Below are 23,116 nucleotides of genomic sequence, written 5' to 3'. Positions count from 1 at the left end.
GCCCTTTCCTTCAACACCTTCAAGCAAGCCCTCAAAACACACTTCTAAAGGACACCCAAGATGACATTTGACATGATGAGATAGACATGTGTCATACACACAAACAACTAGGCTATGTTCCTTTTTTACTTTCTCTGCCTGAAAGAGGTAAAAATCAGGTATGCAAGTGACAGTTTCTGTCCGGATCGAGCCCGGGTCGGACTATAGCGTAAAGATAAGGAATTACTGCAATAAAAGAAAGAGATAGGGACTGTAGGTTCGTTCCTAACCTGAATCTGTTCTTAAGTCGGAACATTGTGCCATCTCTGTCTCCTGCACCTCCTCTGTGCTACCATGGCATGTGTACTGTCTTTTTAGTATTTCCTGGATGTACACGGTTAATGATTGTCTGTTCCAGTTTCCTGTCTATAGAAGCAGAACTCTGTCTGTGCTTCCTTGTCCGGACATTGATATTTTCATGCAATTCAGCATCTACAGGACACATGGGAAAGCATTGCTGGAGGAAGCGAAACCTCAACTTGGCATCAAAAACAACATCTCCTAAAAACCACAGGAGCAGATGTAGCTACACTGTAGAGAAGCAGCCAGATTTGGCCACACCAGTAAATAATAATGGCAAGGAAAATAGTATGTAAACTTGTTGGAGCAGCATGCAAGTAGCAAGCACAGCTACACAGTGGATTTTTGTACTTGAAAGGTGGAAGCTCTTATAATTTACAATAATCAATATGGTTGCTTTGGGAAATGTCTTTTTCAGCTCTGCATTAATTAGCTTAGTTTTAAACTGAACCTTAAAGAGAAACCCTAACCAAGCATTGAACTTTATCCCAATCAGTAGCTGATGCCCTTGTATAGAACTTCATCCTGTTCTACACAAGGATCAGAGGTTGAAAAAGATATTCCCTGAACCTCCCCTCCTAGCGTTTCGACAGCCACCCAATCATAAGCAGATGATCGTCAGGAGTGTCTTAAATAGGCAAGAGCAGAATGGATCATTCCCCTGCCGAGGGAAAAAGTGTGGGACCTGTAAACACATCCATTCCACTGACAGGATACTTATACCAGGTACACAACAGGAATACAAAGTATAAAGTACCTTTTCCTACGACTCATCTAATGTGGTATACCTGATCATGTGTGCAAAATGCCTCAAAGGAATTTATGTGGGAGAAACAAGTCAACCACTGCGTGATCGCATGACACACCACAGGTTCACTATTAACAGCAGAAAAAAGGATATTACAAAATATACTGATCTCCCAATACCAACACACTTTTGTTAACCTGGACACAGTTTACACTATTTTCGCGTCACTGTAGTAATGGGTGGCTTCAAATCGGAAAACATGAGACTAACACAAGAAACAAAGTTTATACAATGGTTCAAAACTGTAGAAGATAGTTTAAACAAGGACTCTAACTTCTTGTGCTGGTACGATGGGTTTTAAATGCTACAATTCTTTTAATTTTTCTATCTTTTCATTCATTTTTTGTGTCATATGCTGTGTAAGGTGGTGTTTACTGTCACCATTCATTTCATTTATGTGAGGAAACGCGGAAAAGCCGCCGCGTGTTCTAACGGCAGGGTGGCTGAGTCAGCGTCCAGCACAGCGGCTGGCATGCGGAGACGTGCGCCTGGCCCCACGAGGGAACACAGAAAAGCCGCCGCTCATACTGACAGCAAGGCGGCTGTTTCCGGGTCCAACGCGGCGGTTTGTACGCAGCGGCGTGCGGTTGGTGTGGCTGGGTCTGTTAGTTCACATGGACAACATGGAGAGCTACGCGCACGCGGCCCAGATGTCAGGACCTTTATACCAGCAGGGGAAGTGTCAGCTGATCGGGAGGATCAGCTGATTCCTGCTGGACTCATGACTGGCTGAGTGGCTTGGGCGGGGCGGCAGACTCCAGCAGCTATATGTACAGCTTGCTTGCCAGTTGCTGGGTGTCTGCCATTGCAAATGCTAGTGTGTTAGCACACAGACCTCACTCAGATCCTACAGTGTGGTTGAACCAGGACGGGCCTGGGAATCCACATTGAGCTAGATTACCTTCTCATGTTATGTTATTCTATGTTATGCTTTAGACCAGTTCCAGGGTGTTGTAACTACGGACCTCACACCCAAGACTAGGATACTGTGTCAGTTCTATGTTATGCTTTAGACCAGTTCCGGGGTGTTGTGACTACGGACCTCACACCCAAGACTAGGATACTGAGTCAGTTCTATGTTATGCTTTAGACCAGTTCCAGGGTGTTGTAACTACGGACCACACACCCAAGACTAGCACTGTATATCTGTACTTCCTTGGTTCGCCACTAGTCTGTAGTGAGATAGGATCTCACTACCAGATAGGGCAAATCTGTTCATATTAGCAGCAGGGCTTCCTGCAACCAGGCCTAGGTCCCTCTCCTAGGGAGCCTTTGGCCTAAGGGAATTCACCCACGTCTAGGGGTGAATTTCCTTCTCCTCATTGCCTCCAGTCTTCCTGGCAGTTCTCTCTCAAAGTGTTACTGTGATACTGTACACTCACGTCTCAGGTGTCCAGAGGTTAGACATGCCTGGATTATTGGTGATTCTGCAGATCATTCATAATCCGGTGTATATCTGCATTATTGGTGAGTCTGCAGCCCACCAATAATCAGATTCTCTCTGCGTCTTGACACCGATCGTTACAATTTGCTTTCATGTGCTGGTTTCAAATGCCACAATTGTCTTTAGTTTAGAATTAATGGTGCATGTAACCAGCCCAGTTACAATTTGAACTCGGAATTTACGATGTCTCCCCATCACCAGAGTCTACTTTATGTTATGTTGAGGGAACTGTTGATCTTATCAATTTAGCTAGGATGCCTGGGAAAGCTTCCCGAGTAACAGTTAAGGCATCTAATTACATTTATGTTTGCTAAAGAATGTTTCTCCTCTGTATGTCAGTGTATATAGCTGTGTTTTTCAGGTTTGGTCAGGAACCAGTCCGACGAAGGCTTTTTATAAGCCAAAAGCTCACTGTTTACTCATCTCTAATGGCCCATACTCACGGGCTGCAAAAGTGGCCTGTCGCCAGCCAGAGGCGGCCTTTGGGGGTGGCAAGTGGGGCGATCGCCCCAGGCCCCGCACATGAAGAGGGCCCCGCATTGTCATGCCCGCCATACCATGCTCATTTTGGTGGTGGTGAACGAAAGGTCTACAGAAGTCTAGCTGTTTGTGTTCTGAGCAGTGTGTCATTTACAAATACTCAGATTTTCCTATTTTGTTTTACACACCTTATATTTTGCACCCCCCCTTTTATTGCTTAGGTTTTCATCTTCAGCATGCTTTACTGTACTATGCCGTTTGCATTTTTGTAATGAATTTCTGCACTGACATGAAGCTTGCCAAATGTCAGATTAAGGTAACATGCCTGAGGGCCCCAGGGGCATTTAGGTCAGTCAAGCATGGACTGGAGCTAGAGGGGGCTCAGGCTGGAGCTTCTAGACTGGCAGGGGATTGGTGCTAGGTTTCATGGGGAGCTAGGGATAGGTAGAGGATGGCTGGGGAGCTAGGGACAGGTACAGTTTGATTACATTATGTATTGTAATTGTTCCTGTATTGGTTGGCTTAGGGGTCTTTAACAAGTTTTTAATCAATAATAAGGCATACTGCTTTAGAGGTGGACAAGCCCGTGACTGTGGTGGTACGGTACATGGCCTTCACTTATGCCTCTAGGCCCCGCATATGACACTCGCCCCAGACCCCGCGTACTCTAAGGCCGGCTCTGTCGCCAGCACACGTGAGCGTGTGGGCGACAGGCCGGCGACAGCTCCTCACCAGGTCCCTCCGCGTACACACGCGGAAGAGGGACCAGCGGCGCGACGGAAGCTGTCGCCGACGTTCCTCCTCCCCCCGCCGGAAGCTCTGCATACCTCAATGGAGGTTGCTGTCGCTAGTCCGCGTACTCACGCGGACTAGCGACAGCTGCGGCGGAGTTGCGGCGGCGACTGTCGCCAGGCGATTGAACATTTCAATCGCCTGGCGACATCAGCGACGGGCGACAGTTCGGGGTGCGCGCCCGTTCAACGGCCCATACTCACGGGCGACCTGTCGCCGCAACACGCGCGCGCCGCGTGTTGTGGCGACAATTGTAGCCCGTGAGTATGGGCCATTAGTTAGCTAATAAATGGTATCATCCTGATTCAAGACTCCTTGCTTTTACTGATGGCTAACACGGTACAACACTCTACTTTTCCTTTTCACAAACGGATCTCCAGGGGGCCCTGTATGGCTGATATTGTGGTGAAACCCCTCCCACCGTGTGATGTCAGGACCATGGTCCTGACAGTTTCCTGTCTGTGAACCTCAATGCATTGTAGGACATAACTGCTGTTTATAGCTGAGTCCAACTGCCAAAAAAGCAAGCAGCATCTCCTTCCACTGACATCACCTGCCAGCAGTAAAAATATCATCATGTGTTAAATGTCAGAATGTAAATCAAGGAGAGGAAAGATTTTACAATGGGCAAACACTGACTAAATCATTTATACATAATTATTGTAAAAATGAAGCACTTTTTTTATTACATTATTTTCACTGGAGATCCTCTTTAAAGGCACCCTGAACAGTAATCAAAAATAAATCTGGACTTACCTGAGGCTTCCTCCAGCCCCCCGTAGCCCGTGAGGTCTCTCTGTACCCTCTGGGTCTACTTTGTGGTCCCGCTGGTGGCCCCGTTATCCTGGCGACTTCAGCTGAAGTCTTAACTGCGCAAGTGCAGCCCCGTGCACCTGGCTCGATCACGTGCACGTTGCGGTAAGCCTCCTGTGCATGCGCAGTTCAGTCTTTTAAGAACTGTGCATGTGTAGGAGGCTTACGGCGATGCGTGCATGATCGAGATGGGTGCGTGGATGGGCTGCACATGCACAGTCGTCAGGAGAAGGGGCCCGCCAGCTGGACCACAGAAGGGTCCTAGAGGATGCCGAGAGCCCTCGAGGGCTATGGGGGACTGGAGGAAGCCTCAGGCAAGTCCAAATTTGTTTTTTGTTTTTTACAGGGTTCAGGGTCCCTGTAAGTGAAAATAAACTGATGAGATACAAAATTCTATCTATCATACTACTCCTAAAAATGACTTTTAAGCCCAATCTACACAATACAATTCTTTGTACCATTCGATTATGATTCTATTTACGATCCGATTAAATCCGACATATCCGATCGGGATTCGATTCGTTTCAATTCGATTTGCCATTGCAAAACAATGGCAAATCGAATTGAATCGAATTCTGATCGGACATGTCGGATTTAATCGGATCGTAAATAGAATCGTAATCAAATCATACAAAGAATCGTATCGTGAAGATGGGGCTTTAGATCCAGATAGGCTGCACTGCTGCCAGGTGCGCGTGATCGCGCGTGCTCCCACCACCTTCCGTTAGCCTGGAGATCAATGAATGGGAATAAAAATCTCATTCATTGATCTAAGTACCCGTATGAAAGACCGACACCGTCAATGAGACAGCTCCGTCTTTCACAAATACCCTTCTGTCCCATCCACTCATGACTTCCGCTTTGCAGAGTAATATTACGCATGCAGAAGTGAGCTGTGAGGGTATCTTGTGGCTAAATAGTAAATTTACATCTGGAAATAAAAATTTCCAGATAACATATTTTTACTTTTAAAATTAGCCCCTTACCTCCCACACTCCCCAATAGGATAGGTACACATAATTTTTTTTGAAAAATAAATAATATACAACAAAAAAATTACATTAATAAGTACCTTAGGGACTGAACTTTTTTAAGATGTATGTAGTAAAGTATATTACTGTTATTTTTTAAATTATGGGCTTGTAATAAGTGATGGACGCAAAACTGAAAATGCACCTTTATTTCCAAATAAAATATTGGCGCCATACATTGTGATAGGGACATAATTTAAATGTTGTAATAAACGGGACAAATGGGAAAATAAAATACTTGGGTTTTAATTACAGTAGCATGTGTTATTTTCAAAACAATAATGGCCGAAAACTGAGAAATAATGATTTTTTTCCATTTTTTTCTTAATATTCCTGTTAAAATGGATTTATAAACTAATTCCAATAACCAAAGGGTTAAAAAGTTGCGCTCCTTAGCACAGCGATTGATATGGCAATTAAATATAAACAAAATAATGTCACAAGTTCCTCCAGATAAGGGGTGCGCTTGCTCACAAAGATCACATATATTCTCCAGTCCAAATAGGTTCCAACAGAGCAGCGTTCCAATCCAAGTATCCTTATGTCCACACAGTATGAAAATGGATCACACTGTAAAAACAGACAGTACATAGAGCAATACTGTATATGTATAAAACACCCCGTGATCACTTCAGGACAGAAGAGGTAGTGTCTACAACAGGAACACTTTAATGGGGTACATTCCCCCAAGTGTGTTACACTCATCGTGTCCCCCCTTGGTATAGTAGCATATCAGCCCCTGATGAGTCATTCTGATGAAACGCGTAGGGAGGAGCTTGGCGTCATGCAGGACACAATCCAGGAAGTGAGACGAGCAGAGTAACTACTGAGGGCGTGCAGCAGTATCCGACCGCGGCGGATGCTGTTACCATCAGATAAGCGCTCTGTTTTATATATCTGGAATGCAGAATTTAGTGTGGAATTTAGCAATTAAAAGGTTTACAATTTTACACAATGTATGTCTCTTAAATGATTTGGTTTTAAGATTTCCACACCCAGATCATAGGAGGGCTGATATACTACTATACCAAGGAAGGACACGGTGAGTGTAACCCACTTGAGGGAGTGTACTCCATTAAAGTGTTCCCAGTGTAGGCACTACCTCTTCTGTCCTGAAGTGATCACAGGGTGTTTTATACCTATACAGTATTGCGCTATGTACTGTCTGTTTTTATAGGGTGATCGATTTTCATACTGTCTGGACATAAGGATACTTGGATTGGAGCGCTGCTCTGTTGGAACCTAAAATGGATTCATAATAAAATAATTCTTAGCAAAATGTACCAACCAAAGAAAGTCTAATTGGTGGCAGAAAAAAAAAGATATAGATCATTTCATTGTGATAAGTAGTGATAAAGTTAATTGCGAATGAATGGGAGGTGAAAGTTGAAGGCTGAAGTGGTTAAAAACTTTAAAAAGTATATTTACTGTATTGTCTCAGCTCAATGACAAAGTCTGTCACATGTCTCAGAAAACTATATGAACTATTGACTTTCTTTTTCTATCCCCTGCTCTCAGAAGCCCAGATGTCTGCTAAGTATTTTATGGCTGTAAGTCCTTATCAGGGATGACTGAGGGATGCTATAGTCGGACTGGGTCTCAGCTGCAGAGAAACTGTCAGTTGCATAGCTGAACATTAACTCTTTCAGGCAGAGAAAGAAGAAAAGGAACACAACCTATGAATTTGTTTGCTTGCCACTGTGCATACACAAATCTTTCTCAACATGTACCATGTCAAGGTTCCCTTTTTAAGAGATGCCCTAGTTTTATTTAGGAGCTACCCTATAACGTTCAATAACAGTAGCTTTGGCAATCAAACAAAAAAAAAATAGAGTGTTTAAGTTGCAAGTACTCCATTACTTTTTTCTACTGGGAAAGTATGCATGTGAATAGTTCCACAACAAGCTGCATCCTCCGGAGACTGGAAGAAGAGCAAGTAATGTATTAAAGTGAAACTGACTCACTTTGTTGTACCATAAGAAAAAACAGAAAAACTCAGCAAGTGGTTTGGCAAGCTTTGAAGGTTGGACAGGATCGTACAATCCAATCAACTTTTATCTACATAAAATTGATCCTGTTCTACCTAGAAAAGATACTGTATTTACTTTCACATTCAGGTATAGTGGACCGGATATAAGCATGTCAACATCAACCTATTAAAAGCATGCTGACAGAAAAAGCATCTGTTATCCAACTTTAAAGGATTAATTCATGCTGAATCTGCTGCGACATGCATGCAGAACAACGCATCGGATTTCAAAATAATTGTCTACCAGTGATGCACATTTGCAGGGCTGCGGAGTCGGTACAAAAATCATCTGACTCCAACTCCTCAGTTTATGAAACCACCGACTCGGACTCCAGGTACCCAAAATTGCTCCGACTCCACAGCCCTGTACATTTGTTAGTGCATGGTACCTCATCCCCATTCGCTTGTAATACGGGCATAACGTGCATGGTGTTCCGTAGCGCACAGCTTGGCTTACGTTCTTACGATGGAATCTGATGCACCGCAGTGGCAATGCACATCCTATTGTGGGGTCACAGCATCATGTTGCTGTATGATTATAATTTAAGCTATAACGCAATAGTGTGAATGTGCCATAAAGTACTATCACAATGGCCTCAATTCACTAACCTTAACTCCTGTCTTTAATAACTCTTCTGAGCTGTTTTACAGTTATCACCATGGTGATATAATTGTGATAACTGTAAAACCGCTCAGAAGAGTTATTAAAGACAGGAGTTAAGGTTAGTGAATTGAGGCCAATGTATTACAAAGCTTTGAAAATTAGCAAATATCTGGATACTACTTTGCAGGTAACTGCTGATGATATTATAAGGCTTCAGGTACAATCATACTGTAGTTATGTAGTGGCTATATAAAAAGATACAGCCATTCTAGAGGAATTTCTCTCAAAAAAAATTGCAGCTAAAAACTAAAGTAGCATTATTAAGTAACTGGTATATAATTTATTTAATCAGGGACTTTGTCAAGACTGTGCTGATTCATAGCAGTTTAAAGTGGAACTATGGTCAAAATGTTCTCTGTACTCTAAAGACTAACAACACCATAAAACCCCACAGGGGTTAACAGACTGTGTTTCACTTTGCTGGGAAACTCATCAGTTTCCCAGATTATTCTTTGAGCACTAATAGCAGTTGATAAAATTGAGCAAACAGAACACAGAGGTTTTTTTTTGTTTTTCTACAGTACACAAAAAGAGTGGATTGAATTTGATGTTATACCATAGCATATGCAATGACAGCTCCTAGCAATACTGTTCTCTGAGCTGTTTTTCTACACAGGTGACATTACTGTGGGGCAAATGCAAAAATAATAAAATTATGGGCAGTAGAAAAAAATGTTTTTCTTATATGTTATGCTAAATTGCGATTTCACTTTATTTAATAAAATCTAGAATTAGGCTAAAAGGCCATCTATTAGGGATCAGAAATGTTCTTTTTAATTCGTAAATCGAACAAAAACTGATATAAAAATGAAGAAAGTGTTCAAAATTAACTGATTGATTAACCACTTAGCATTCCAAGTTTTTTCCCCTTGTAGATTTCTTACAATTTTGGTATTTCAGTTGTCACTATTGATACAGCAATAACTTTTTCTAACTTATTCCAACAAATTTTTTCAGGACAATCTAGGCTTTCTTTGGGTAACATTTATTTCAAAAATTAACTTTACTGGCATTTTTATGGGGGAAAAATAGGCGTACATGGCACTTTGACACCCGGGCACTTTGGCACAGGGTGAGCCGAAAAGACGGTAGACATGGGATGTGGCGAGGAGTCCTGCTAACATGACAGGTGAGCCCGGAACACTCACCAAGGGCACAGGTCCCCCCACCCATTATAAGAAGGGGGCAGCGGCAGGTGGTGGCGGCGGTGCTAGGACAAAACCTGTCTGCAGTGTGTGGACAGGCAATAGATTCCTCTCGCTTCAGATTGATTGATTGATTGATCTATCTCGTGGCAGGTTAAGAGATGTATGGCCACCTTTAATGCAGGCAAAAGTATATCTAATCAGGGCTTTGTTTTATGCTGGGAATACACTGTGCAATTTCCCGTCAGATAGATGGGTCAATAGATAATTTCCGACAGGTCCGATCTGATTTCCAATCATTTTTCTGATTGATTTGTATAGAAGTAATCACAAAATGGATTATATAAACAATCGAAATCAGATCAGATCTCTCGGAAATTATCTCTCGATCCATCTATCTGATGGGAAATTGCATGGTGTATTCCCAGCATTACTCTAAGGTTATTTCAGGTTACAGTCTTAATGTGATGATTTGCTCAGCTGCCTGTGCAGGCAGCCAGCCTTTTGACCATTGTGTAGGTTTGCATGCTGCAGTACTCTGGAAAGAACAGCTTCTGTCAGTTTTGCAGCTTGTGCTTGCAGAGGAATTTGCATATGTTGTCATGCAAATTGCCTGGCCACAGTCATTGGAGGCGTGTACTATAAGTACTATGTCTTTCCCACAATGCTTCGCTGTTCATAAGGATTTCGTCCTATGTAACACTCCTGGTGGGGTGTCAGCCTTGCTCTCTGTTTGAACATCAGCTTAGAGTAATTCCTAAGTCTGCGCTAGGCAGATTTCCCTAGTGCTGTTAGGATTGTATTATCTGTATTGCCTGTTCTGTCTTGTCTTGCCTGTTTGCCATTGTCCTGTCCCTATGGTGGTTGACAGGAAATGGTTCTGATCTATGTTCTTGGAGTATAGCTGGTGCAGCGGTTGCTACCAGCTATCTCTTCTGTTCTGTCTTCTGGGATCGCGCTAGCTACTTTGTGCTAGCGCTGGGGATCCTTCTGTTCTGTCTCCTGGGATCGCGCTAGCTACTTTGTGCGAGCGCTGGGGATCCTTCTGTTCTGTCTTGTCGGTCGCGATTGCGCTGTCACCAGCGGCGGTTGATAGCGAATCGTTCTGTCTTGCTGAGATCGCACTAGCCGCTAGCGTTAGCGGCTGTGGATCTTTCTGATCTGTGTTCCTGCTTGGATCACACTTGCTCTGGCGGAAGAGCGGTGGATCCTTCCTGCCTAGTTCTTGTTTTTCGTGTGTCTGTCTTGTCCGCTGCGCTTGCTACAGGCTCGGTGAGGTAACCGTTAAGCAAGCGCTCGCGTCCCCTGTTTCATGTTTGTCTGTTTATGGTTAGTTAGGCGTGCTTGTCTCTATTGTGCTTATCACGTGGAGATCGCGCATAACCGCGTGCACTGTTGCGAATGAGTGCGGTGTTCGCGGTTAGCTAGCGGTTGTTATTTTCCGTATCTCCTTATTGTATTTGCTGTGCCTTTGCTACCCTCGTATTCTCTTCTGTTCTGCCTTGTGTTTTGTCTGGCGATCGCACCTCTCGCGATCGCGTTCCTATTTCATATCTGCTGTTGTGTGTGTGCGGTTGCGGGGTGGCGACTGGATTGGCACACACACATACAACCTGTCCCTTTGCTCATTCTCATTCGCAATCGCCTCTCTTGCGATTGCGTCCTGCGTTTTGTACAATTCCTGTCTGGCATTTGTGGAGGTACAGAGGATTGGTTCCTCTGCACTCCCCAGCGCCATCTGCCGACAGGAATTTTCCCTCTACGGGTGCGTAGCACCTTTTGCTGGGTTCCTGCAAATTATACGCTTGTGGAGGATTTCCGCCGTGTCAGCGCACACGTTGTGCGCTGATCACGGGGAAAGTTCCACAATCGTTACAGTATGAACAGCCCAACCCAAAACCCCATTGTAGACGGAAATTTCGATTTGTACGATTTTGTCGAATTTGGGTCCTGTGTCTTTAAGAGCTTTAAAAGGCTTAATTCAGAGACCAAGGCGGAATTTCTTTCTGAATGTGTGAGGTTTTGCCTGAATCCCACCTTTCAGATTTCTGATCCGTCCACGTCGGCTCTTGTGTTTGCCTATGTGCTCTTAAAAGACGATTTGTTCACCTGGGCATATAATCTGTTAAAAATCAATTCTTGGAATGGTAATCTGTATCAGTTGCTTGCAGTGATATTCTCTCACTGGTTTAAACTGCCTGGCTTACCACCTGCTCTGATTGAGTGTGTAGCTGCTGATAAGTCAGCTGATCTTTCCCTTCCATGCAAAACTTTTCAGTATGACAATCAGTTCAATGTGTCTGTTGCCACTTCAGGTTTTAAACAGCAGACATGCAAAGTGGCGAAAAAGAGAAAAACTAAAAAACGCAAGCATCGGAATAAAACACTCCCTATTGATGTTTGTAATGATGTTGTTCCGTCTCCGGCTTTTTTGCCCCAATCCAAAGCTTATGTGGATCCTGCTATAGGTAGGATCGCACACTACATTAAAGCAGTTAAAAAATCTGTTCTTGTTCCTGAACTCCAACCCTATGGAGATTATTTGGATACTGGCCTGTTTGAACCCCCATTTGCTTCCTGGGATATTGGGGCCTTGCTGGAAGAATTCGATTTTGATTGGAAAGCCTTTTGCGATTTTTACATCGCAAAAAGCGAAAATGTCTTGAATGCTTGTCTCGATTCGATGTACCTTCTGATTGATTCCGATGAATGTGACAAGGATGATGTGGATCTGGTGATCTATGTATGGCAAACGATTTTGGATGAGTTGCACACACACCAACCAATTGATTCCAATAAAGAGACATCGTTGTCGGATGATTGTTCCTGCCTTTCTGGGGTAAAGCATGAGAGTCTTGACTTTGTGCAATCTGAAATGAATGAGTGTGCCGCTGTGGTTGATTCCTGTGTGAATCCTGAAGGATTTGCTCCTGACAGTGTGCAGTTTGAATCTGTGCGATCTGATGCCTGTTTCTCGGATGTTCCTGCAGATTGTGATCGGCATGAGTCTGCCGGTTTCCTCAAGGATGTGTGGGATCCTTTGTCATTTAGAAACAGATCTTTGAGATCTTCCGTCTGGGACCCTGCTATGGGGAAAATTTCTCGACTATGCAGCGTCAAAAGTAAAATTATTATGCCTAATAACGTTTGTCCTGTTGATGTCACTATTTCTTCTGCAGATAAGTCTCTGTCTCACCCTGTTCACACCTGTAAGGGCCCGTTGCCTGGGGACAGTTGCTCCAGCGTTTCGGTCCTAGATGCCTTGCAGTTTGCTCCGCAGATCGCGGAGGTTTGCGCTATAGAAGCGTCAGTTTCACAACCTAAAGTGAATTTTGATTCGCAGGTTTTGCGTTCTGATTCCTCGGATTCGACATTGTTAGCCGAATCTAAGAGTGAGACAGCGCTTCGGTTTTGCGAATCTGATGCTGAACCCTCTTTGCCTTATTCAGAGACGCTTTCTCTGAACCTGCCCTGTACCATGAATAACAATATGATGTCCAATCACACTGACATTTGTGAGTCCCTTTCTTGCTCTGAGGGAAGTTTTGACTCTCCACCCTGTACTCTGGATGAGTCAACATTGCCTTGTACAATATCTCCTGCCCTGCCCCTAGAGGCTCGTCTAGGTATTGCTGCTATTTTTACTTGTTTTTCTGCAGTTTTGGAGTTAAAAGCTAGTTTGACTGCCACACAGAATTCTGGGTACAGTGAGAATGAAGTTAGGGAGTCAGTGTGTGTTCCAGTAAATATACCTGTACATTCCCCTCATGATGATGAGATCCAGTCTCAGGTTATGGTGGAACCATTCCTGGGACATCTGCCCTGTCCACAAAATAAAGTTCCAGTTTTGCCCTGTAACATGGATAGTTCAGAATTCTTCCTAGAAAACTTGAAAAATGATGTTCCTGAGGTCTTGTTTGATGTTCTGGAGGTCTCCGAGTTCCTCCCAAAGGGTGCAGAACTTGTAGGAGATGTCTCCTGTCCCCCAAGTCTTTCTGAGGTGTTGCCCTCTTCCGTAGGCATTGCTGCCTTGCTGGCTACCTTTTCAGCTCTGGTGGAGCTTCAGTCATGTGTAGTCAATGATGATATTACAGTCACAGAAATTTCCGAATTTGAATCCGAGTCTTCTTTTGAAAGTCCGGTGCTTGAGACCATTGCTCGTGATGATTCTCTGCCCAGTTCTGGTTTTGGTTTCCTCGTGCTGGACTCTGAGGTTGGCAGTTCCCCGACTTGTCCTGAGGTTTCTCCTGTGCTGGTGTACCCCAGTGTGCTCTGTGACCCAGAAAGCCCAAGTGTGCCTCGGTTACCAGCATACTCAGATGCTTCCTCGGTGGAGACATGCTCTGATTTAGCCTGCCTGCTTGCATGCCCAGAAGTGGTCCCTGAAAGTCTTGATCTTGATGGGTGTCCTCGTAATTCTGAATCTAGAATTGTCATTGGTTCCATTGGGGTTCTTGGTAATTCTCCATGTGAGCCTGGTGATTATTCTGCCCTCTTGGGATCTCTGTGGAGCTTCAAAAGGTTCTGGGAGATTCCGGGAGAAATTTTGCTTGGTCCCCTGGATAAGATCAACGGTGGCTTTTGTGTTGTAAGGGACACTTCAAACAGGTATTGTGGCAGGTTTGGTATTTTCGGACGCTCCTTGGAAGGTGGTGGGTATTGTCTGGAGGGTGTCGATGGCTTCTTCTCTGGCGGTCACAGTCCTGATGGGTGTTATACTGAGACTGGTAGTACTGATGGGCATGTTTCGGTGGCTTCTGTTTCCGATGAGGTCGGTTTCGGGTGGACTGACTCTGGAATTGGACCTTGTCGGGCTGCCCCGACCTTCATGAGTCTTCAGTTTGAGTCTGTTGCTAATAGCAGTTTTGAGGGTCGTCTGGAATTCGACCCTGGAGGGGGGGGTACTGTGATGATTTGCTCAGCTGCCTGTGCAGGCAGCCAGCCTTTTGACCATTGTGTAGGTTTGCATGCTGCAGTACTCTGGAAAGAACAGCTTCTGTCAGTTTTGCAGCTTGTGCTTGCAGAGGAATTTGCATATGTTGTCATGCAAATTGCCTGGCCACAGTCATTGGAGGCGTGTACTATAAGTACTATGTCTTTCCCACAATGCTTCGCTGTTCATAAGGATTTCGTCCTATGTAACACTCCTGGTGGGGTGTCAGCCTTGCTCTCTGTTTGAACATCAGCTTAGAGTAATTCCTAAGTCTGCGCTAGGCAGATTTCCCTAGTGCTGTTAGGATTGTATTATCTGTATTGCCTGTTCTGTCTTGTCTTGCCTGTTTGCCATTGTCCTGTCCCTATGGTGGTTGACAGGAAATGGTTCTGATCTATGTTCTTGGAGTATAGCTGGTGCAGCGGTTGCTACCAGCTATCTCTTCTGTTCTGTCTTCTGGGATCGCGCTAGCTACTTTGTGCTAGCGCTGGGGATCCTTCTGTTCTGTCTCCTGGGATCGCGCTAGCTACTTTGTGCGAGCGCTGGGGATCCTTCTGTTCTGTCTTGTCGGTCGCGATTGCGCTGTCACCAGCGGCGGTTGATAGCGAATCGTTCTGTCTTGCTGAGATCGCACTAGCCGCTAGCGTTAGCGGCTGTGGATCTTTCTGATCTGTGTTCCTGCTTGGATCACACTTGCTCTGGCGGAAGAGCGGTGGATCCTTCCTGCCTAGTTCTTGTTTTTCGTGTGTCTGTCTTGTCCGCTGCGCTTGCTACAGGCTCGGTGAGGTAACCGTTAAGCAAGCGCTCGCGTCCCCTGTTTCATGTTTGTCTGTTTATGGTTAGTTAGGCGTGCTTGTCTCTATTGTGCTTATCACGTGGAGATCGCGCATAACCGCGTGCACTGTTGCGAATGAGTGCGGTGTTCGCGGTTAGCTAGCGGTTGTTATTTTCCGTATCTCCTTATTGTATTTGCTGTGCCTTTGCTACCCTCGTATTCTCTTCTGTTCTGCCTTGTGTTTTGTCTGGCGATCGCACCTCTCGCGATCGCGTTCCTATTTCATATCTGCTGTTGTGTGTGTGCGGTTGCGGGGTGGCGACTGGATTGGCACACACACATACAACCTGTCCCTTTGCTCATTCTCATTCGCAATCGCCTCTCTTGCGATTGCGTCCTGCGTTTTGTACAATTCCTGTCTGGCATTTGTGGAGGTACAGAGGATTGGTTCCTCTGCACTCCCCAGCGCCATCTGCAGACAGGAATTTTCCCTCTACGGGTGCGTAGCACCTTTTGCTGGGTTCCTGCAAATTATACGCTTGTGGAGGATTTCCGCCGTGTCAGCGCACACGTTGTGCGCTGATCACGGGGAAAGTTCCACAATCGTTACACTTAACCACAAAATAAAAGCGCGTAGCTTTCTAAAAGGTATAAAAGCATTAGCATTTACTTTTCCAAAGCAAACTGGCCCACAATGAAAAGCATACTCCCTTAATCTGTAAATAAGATAAGCGAGCCATGACAAACAAAGCAAGAGCCACACACTTGGACTGCATTGTATGTTCCCTAGAGAAGATACAATATCATTTTATAGTAAGATCCAGAGGATTTGCTACAATTTGACAGAGAATATGCAGGTTTGCATTCAAGCATTTGTTTCTTTGGCATTTTATAGGAAATTCATGCTGAGGGAAGATAGGGTGCTGGGAGAGGCAAGGACACTGTCAGAGCTGTAGAGTAATATAGACTGTGTCTAGTGTATGTACTGGTATGACGATTTTGGGTGCCCAACGCCAAGCTGAATACAATTTGCATGAGAATTGCATGTAAGACAGAATATTTAACATCTCATTAAACCATCTCTCTCTGCAACACATGAGCAAAGCTATCAGGGTTCTGTTGATCTCGGCACTGGTGACAAACGGGCACTCTCCGGGCGTGAAGTATAAGTGAGCAAGGGTCTTCACCAGTGAAACCTGCAAGGGATGATGGGATGTCATGCCTAATAGCTGGCGGGCTACTTTACTGACTGGTGCTCAGCAAGTCACCACCCCTAGGTCTACCCCACCAGAGGGGAGAAGAACAGGAGAGGTTACCTTGCCAATACGGAAGTAGAATAAATACCGAAGTACTAGGACTGACTGGACAGGACAGGACTGGCTAGACTGACTGGACAGGGCTGGGTGGACAGGATGGACTGACTGACAGGGCTGGACATGCAGGGCACAATGGAGTGAAAGGGCAGCAGAGACAGCATGGACTCACGCCGTGTCTGTCTCCATGCAACATCACTGAGCAGCTATATATCAGGGTTTAAATACCCTGACCTTTGCATCAGTGCTGTTGCCACGCCCCCTTCACCAGTATAATTAAGCTAAGGGCTTGCACTCCTAGTGAGGCTCAGCCGCACTTTCTGAGAATGGCGAAGTCAGCTAGGACGGCGACCACCTGAGGGTTTTCCGCTGGATTCCAGGACCAGTAAATGTGACAAAAGCATTACTGATAAGCCTTTAGCTTTAGCTCTTTCTTATGCTGGGAATACACGGTTCGTTTTTGCCTTCGTTTAAACCTTCGTTTCGATTGTGCCTTTTGTCCTTTTCGATCCCGAAATAATCGGTCATACGGTTAATATCACCACCCACGGTTTCGTTTTTTTTTCCGATTCTGATGGTTTCGTTTTTCCAATGATCGAAGGCTGCAAAGAAACGAAACGAAAATCCCTTTTTACAGGGACGGACTAGCATAAACGAATATATAATCGATCTGAACAGCCATCAAGCCTACCAATGGCTCGATTAGATGGATAAAGAGAGATAATATCAAACATGTTCGATCACTAGTCGTTCGTTTTTGGGGTCTATTAATCGAAACTATAATGAGATTATGACTATTTTCACATACGTTTTCAACACTCGATTCGTTTACCGAACGAATCGAAGGTTTAAACGAAGGCAAAAACGAACCGTGTATTCCCAGCATTAGTCATTGACACCAATCATGTAGTAATTCCAATCAGACTGAATAACTGCCAATAGACTGGCCATTATTCATGAAGCCACTTTGACTCTGCTTTCACAACTTTTTCCACTGAGCCCAAGCAGAGGCCATGTGCTACGGCGCAGTGTGGCCTCGCTTGTCGTTGTAAAGGTACGCGGTCGCGAACTTCAGGGGTTCCTGCGCTGCAAATGAGGGGGATCCGGACACTTTCCTCTCCCGAGGTTAGTATCTAAATGTGTTTATTTATTTTTTTTTCTTACAGGTTTTCTTTAAGCATAAGTACAATTTGGTGCAGAAGGACAAAAAGTATTAAAATTCCAAATACTGTCCATTATCTAGCAACTGAGCTCTATGTCATAAAAGCAGAAGATAAGCACAACAGCCTAAAAAGCAGCACAGTTTACACGAAGATAACTCATAACATCCTCCATATTGCTCTTAGTATATTTTATGGCTTTGAGTTCTACCAGAGGAAAGGGCTTTACAAATGTTATTGTATTGTACTAGACTGTGTTGTATTCTCTATAATGAGCTGTTCACTGGCTTCCAACAACTGGAGGAATACATCAGTATTGCCCCAAGGGTTGCTATGTAGTTACATGCCTGAATGCCTTTATAGGTATGCATCACTAGCCTGGTAAAAAAATAACCTTATTTTAATGACAACACATATTTGATATATATATATCATCAATATATATCAATAGTGTTTGGCCACTTCGGGTTCTAGCCGGTAAAAACTAGAAGTGGCCGTCTCACTGCAGCCAATGTCAGAAATGAATGAATTCCTGGAGGCTCAGATCTTCTCCCGCGACTCTGGCTCCTTCCCCCCCTCCTATTGAGGTCTGGCTGGCGGGGGCACACGCAGTGCAGCCAGTCGTTCGTTGTGAGCAGGAAAGCAGGGATTCCTGCCAGTCGTGCCTGCAGAGTGGGTGCTCGCAGAAGCAATATCTGCAGCATTCCTGCTCCGCCTCCCTGCCGCGATGAATGACTCTGGCTGCACTGTGTGTGTCCCCAGCTGGACAGCTGGCTTCAGCCTATGACAGCGGATTGCTGCTGTTTCCCAAGGGGGACAGCCATGTCACACAGCTGTCCCCAGTACAGTGCTGCCGTAGATCGCAGCGCTGTACAGACTAAATAGGTTAACAGTCTCCTAGTGGCGATCGCCACTGAGAGACTGATGGTGGAGCGGAGCTCCACCATCCAAGCAGAGAGGAATTTACGCCAATCGGCTTTAGGCGGTCCTGGGGCTGCCGTCACGGCCACGCCCGTCGGCGTGATGCGGTCGGCAACCGGTTAAAGAGAAGATGAAAAAGTATCTCATAGGAAAAAATTCAGGAGAAAAACTTAATTACAGCATATGGGCCCATGGGCCATATGCAATTCCCTTTTTCTCCTGAGTTTTCTCCTAGGTGACATTTTCACACCTGGGCCCATATGCAATGAACTTTTTCTCTTGAGTTATTTCCTGGGAGATAATTTTCATCTTCTCTCTAAAAAAAACTTCTTAGCTTATAAGAATTGAAAAAGTACCCAAAATTGGGGAAAAAAAAAGGACTATCAAAATTATTTTGAGTATTTTCTTGCATGCTGATTGTTTAACCACTTGAGGACCACAGTCTTTTCGCCCCTTAAAGAGACACTGAAGCGAAAAAAAAATATGATATAATGAATTGGTTGTGTACTATGAATAATTACTAGAAGATTAGCAGCAAAGAAAATATTCTCATACTTTTATTTTCAGGTATATAGTGTTTTTTCTAACATTGCATCATTCTATAATATGTGCAGATTACACAACACTCAGCATTCAAAATGAGTCTTTCAGAGCAGTCTGAGAAGTAATGAACTCTCCTCTGGCAGAGGAAAAGTAAACAGTTCAATTACAGTTGAGATAATAAAAGTCAGATAACAGCCCTCTCCACGACTAACTTAGTCGGAGAGCTTAATAGCTTTTTTGCATAGAGATAACAACTGGAGTTTCTCAACTCTTCCTGTACTGGAAACAATTAGACTGATGTATCTGATCTTAATGTTTTATTTCTTAGCTGTACTACACATACAAATCATAAAATCATAATTTTTTTTCGCGTCAGTGTCTCTCCTGGAGGTATGAAAAATTCCGCCAAGAGGCAGCGCGGCAGTTTTTGTTTTTTTTTTAAATCATGTAGCAAGCTCTGGGCTCAGCGGCATCCCCCCGCCCTCTTCGATCGCCTTCGGCGATCTCCGATCAGGAAATCCCGTTCAAAGAACGAGATTTCCTGTAGGGCTTCCCCCGTCGCCATGGCGACAGGGCGGGATGACGTCAGCGACGTCGTGACGTCATTGGGAGTCCCGATCCACCCCTCGGCGCTGCCTGGCACTGATTGGCCAGGCAGCGCACGGGGTCTGGGGGGGGGGAACTAGCGCGCCGCAACGGATAGCGGCGATCGGGCGCGGGGCGGCGGCGATCAGTGTGCTGGCGCAGCTAGCAAAGTGCTAGCTGCGTCCAGCAAAAAAAAAAAATTTAAGAAAATCGGCCGAGCAGGGCCGGAGAAAACCTCCTGCGCGGCTTTTTTTCCATTCAGACCACTGCAGCTTTCACGGTTTATTGCTCGGTCATACAACCTACCACCTAAATGAATTTTACCTCCTTTTCTTGTCACTAATACAGCTTTCTTTTAGAGCTATTTGATTGCTGCTGCGAGTTTTAGTTTTTATTATATTCATCAAAAAAGATATGAATTTTGTCAAAAAAATGACTTTTTTTACTTTCTGTGCTGACATTTTTCAAATAAAGTAAAATTTCCTATACATTTGAGCGCGAAAGTTATTCTGCTACATGTCTTTGATAATCAATGGCCCAATTAATTACCTAGGCCGGGACATGTATTTACATTAATGGACTACATCTCTGGGCATGCAGAGAGGCGGTCAGGGCCACATGACATCACCGTCAGTTGTGGCAAAGACCGGCAAGATTGTTATCTCCACACAGATGGTGGTTAAAGGGTCCCATACACTGAGCCGATTAGCGACCAATCGATCGATCGATTGAAATCGATCGCAAATCGATTGATCGGCTGATCGATTTACGGCCGATTTCAATCGATCTGACATGCTGGAAAATCTAGGTCGATCTGTTGAGATTGCTTATCATTTTGCATTGGACCTAATGGAAATCTGATGGCAAAAAAATGCCACCAGATCGATTTTCAATAAATTTCATACTGAAATCTATTGGAAATCTGTTCCTAGTAAAAAATGTTCCTAAACACATCAGATAGAACAGAAATCTGCTGCTAATCTAACGAGTGTATGGCCACCTTAAAAAGCAACCTTTCAGGTAAATGTATGCTTGCCACCCTTCAAACGCATCAATCTGTGGCTATCTGGAATAATGAGGGGTTTCTCCCCAGAATGAGAATTTGAACTGCCATTGGACTAGACTTCGCCACCACTCCTGTGACTTTTATGTATCACAAGACTTTAGTACTGTTGGGTCTATAGGTCCTTCAGTCTCTTTGTTTGCTATGTGCTGTATGTTTTGTTTCGGAGTTGTTTCATGCTCAATAAACGTGATTTAACTTGACCTAATATTAGATGAACAGTGTTTTTTCCCAGCCTATAAAGGCTGCTATGAATAGACCTGACAGTCTCTAAACACCCACTTACTAAGCTTCTAAGCCTGTATACTTACAAATAATTGTCCCATATAGCGCAGTCCTTAGAGTAGTTCTGTCAGCATAATTTATAAGATTGGTGGAGTCTGTGTAGATAAATTGCATTAGCTACACACCTATGTGAACATACAAGTACGCAGCACCTGGATACATTGGCAACCTTTTCAGTTGGGCTAGTCTATTACTACTATCTACTTGTCTATCATGTGCATGATATGCAAAATTCATTTTCATGGTTAGATACGTTTCTGATCCTCCTCTGATCGGGATAATTTGCAGGTTTTTGGTACCTGGAGAGATGAAAGCCTCTGGATGATCCTGAGGCTTCCCCCATTACCCTGCTCCTCGCCATTCCAGTACTGAGACCCCCACAAGCCCATCAACAAAGGCTTGCCGACAGAGCTCACTCACACAGTGCCGGTGAAGACAGCTCACGCCTGCACACTGCCACAGAGCCACACAGGCTTCTTATCTTCCACCAAGCCCAGCTCTGTACTAATGTGCAGAACTTCTGGGTTCCCCGCGCTGGAACAAAGGTACGAAGAGCCACGGAGGAAGCCTCGGGAGGATCTAGAGCTACTCTCTACCAAGGTAAGTATCTACATATTTAACTTAATTATCTTCCAGATTTGCTTTAACACATTGGGTTTATTGTGTAGTTTAAAGGGGCCCATTAACAATTTTTTTAATCAGATGAGATCTTTCAACACAATTTTTACGATCGAAAGTAATGAGAAGGTAATTATCGATTGTTCCCATAAACAGGTTGATTAGGGCATTTTCTCTCATCCAATTTTAGTGAAAAAGCCAACATTCGGATCCATTACAATTTCTGATCCAATCGACCAAAGAATCGTTTCACATTGATTTTCGGCACACACTGTGCAGTTTTCTGTACAATCCGATTGTAACAATCATGTCGAAAGACCGCATCTGATCAACATTTCACCATTAATGGGCACCTTAGACATTATACAGTGACAACATTACGTAAGGAGTACGCAGACTGAGGCCTCTTGCACACTACATGCGTTTCTGATTGTTAATCGATTTTCACATGCGATTCTGATTTCTGATTTTTAATCGGTACTGCATGCTGCATATTTTCTGCGTTTTTCTTTTGATAGCATCCAGGGAAAATCGCAAATCGGATTGGCAGTGGGCATAAGACAGAAATATTCAAAGTACAGCGGAAACATAATGGAATGGATTGACTCATCATGGAACAGTAACAACAACACGATATCAACAAGCTTAACCCCTTCTGGATCACAGAAATGGAAATCTACGCCGTGTTTGGGACCTGTTATTCCTGCCAGGATGTAGATTCGAAGTTTGGTGCCAACTTCTACCACTAATCATGCAATTCTCCCATCGCTGCAGCCCAATAAGTACCAATAGCAGAGCTCTGTGAGCTGGTCTGGAGTCATTTCATACCGACAGCAGAGCGAGTGGGCTGCAGCGATAGCAGAGCAGCGCCAACGGCAAGAGAGACAGGTCCGTGCAGCGTGACAGTGGTGAGCCCAGTTTTATTTACCAAGAAGCCTCTGGTCCTGGGCCATAAGTGCATAAATAGCCTGGCACGTTAGCAGTATAATAGTGCAAAATGTAAAAAGAAGGGTAATAAAGAGGAGTTTGTTATTATTATTTCATTCAGATACATTATTATTATTATTATTATTATTAATTGTATTTATAAAGCGCCAACATATTACGCAGCGCTGGACAATAAATATATACAATGATACAAGGATGACATACATAGGGTTATACACATAGAACAAAGTTATACATACAAATTGTACAAAATACATGATCATGCAATATGGGCTGGTTAGGTAGGCCCAGTAATACAAGTACATGCTGTCATAGGACAGGAGCACATGATCCTGTAGATTACACTAGGGAGTGGAGGACCCTGCCAGAGGCTTACAATCTAAAGGGAGGGGTGGAAACACTAGGGGGGGCTGTTAAATATTCCTTA

The 23,116-nt window shown here is 44.3% G+C and overlaps 1 protein-coding gene across 9 annotated transcripts in view; it reads right to left on the bottom strand.

Annotated features, from left to right (window-relative positions):
* Window positions 1–23,116, bottom strand: part of LOC137570520 (beta-galactoside alpha-2,6-sialyltransferase 1-like) — a 126,928-nt gene that overhangs the window by 82,926 nt on the left and 20,886 nt on the right. The gene's annotated exons all lie outside the window — the stretch shown is intronic.

The sequence above is a fragment of the Hyperolius riggenbachi genome, chromosome 4 (genome assembly GCF_040937935.1).
Source record: "Hyperolius riggenbachi isolate aHypRig1 chromosome 4, aHypRig1.pri, whole genome shotgun sequence".
In the NCBI taxonomy this organism is placed as follows: domain Eukaryota; kingdom Metazoa; phylum Chordata; class Amphibia; order Anura; family Hyperoliidae; genus Hyperolius; species Hyperolius riggenbachi.
Note: the sequence above shows the minus strand (reverse complement) of the source record. Positions and strands in the feature narration are given on the sequence as shown.